This window comes from Asterias amurensis, chromosome 8 (genome assembly GCF_032118995.1).
Source record: "Asterias amurensis chromosome 8, ASM3211899v1".
In the NCBI taxonomy this organism is placed as follows: Eukaryota; Metazoa; Echinodermata; class Asteroidea; order Forcipulatida; family Asteriidae; genus Asterias; species Asterias amurensis.
Window position 1 is genome coordinate 15,947,359 of NC_092655.1, and position 271 is coordinate 15,947,629.

Genomic DNA, 271 nt, shown 5'->3' on the forward strand with positions numbered 1-271 from the left:
ACTTAACGACTACAAGACATTCAATCTTAGCCAGCCCAAGCCAAGTCTCACAACAGAAGAACAACCAGAGTTCAAGGCTGCAATCACCCTCCCATATATCGGCCACACTTCTCACAAGTTTCAAAGTATCTTCAGTCAAGCTCAAGTCAAGATCTTCCACACAGCACCAAACAAGATTCAAGCATCACTCCACACACACAAGGACAAGCGAGACACTCAAGACAAAGCAGGCGTTTACCGCATTCCCTGTGATTGCTGTAAAGTGTACTTC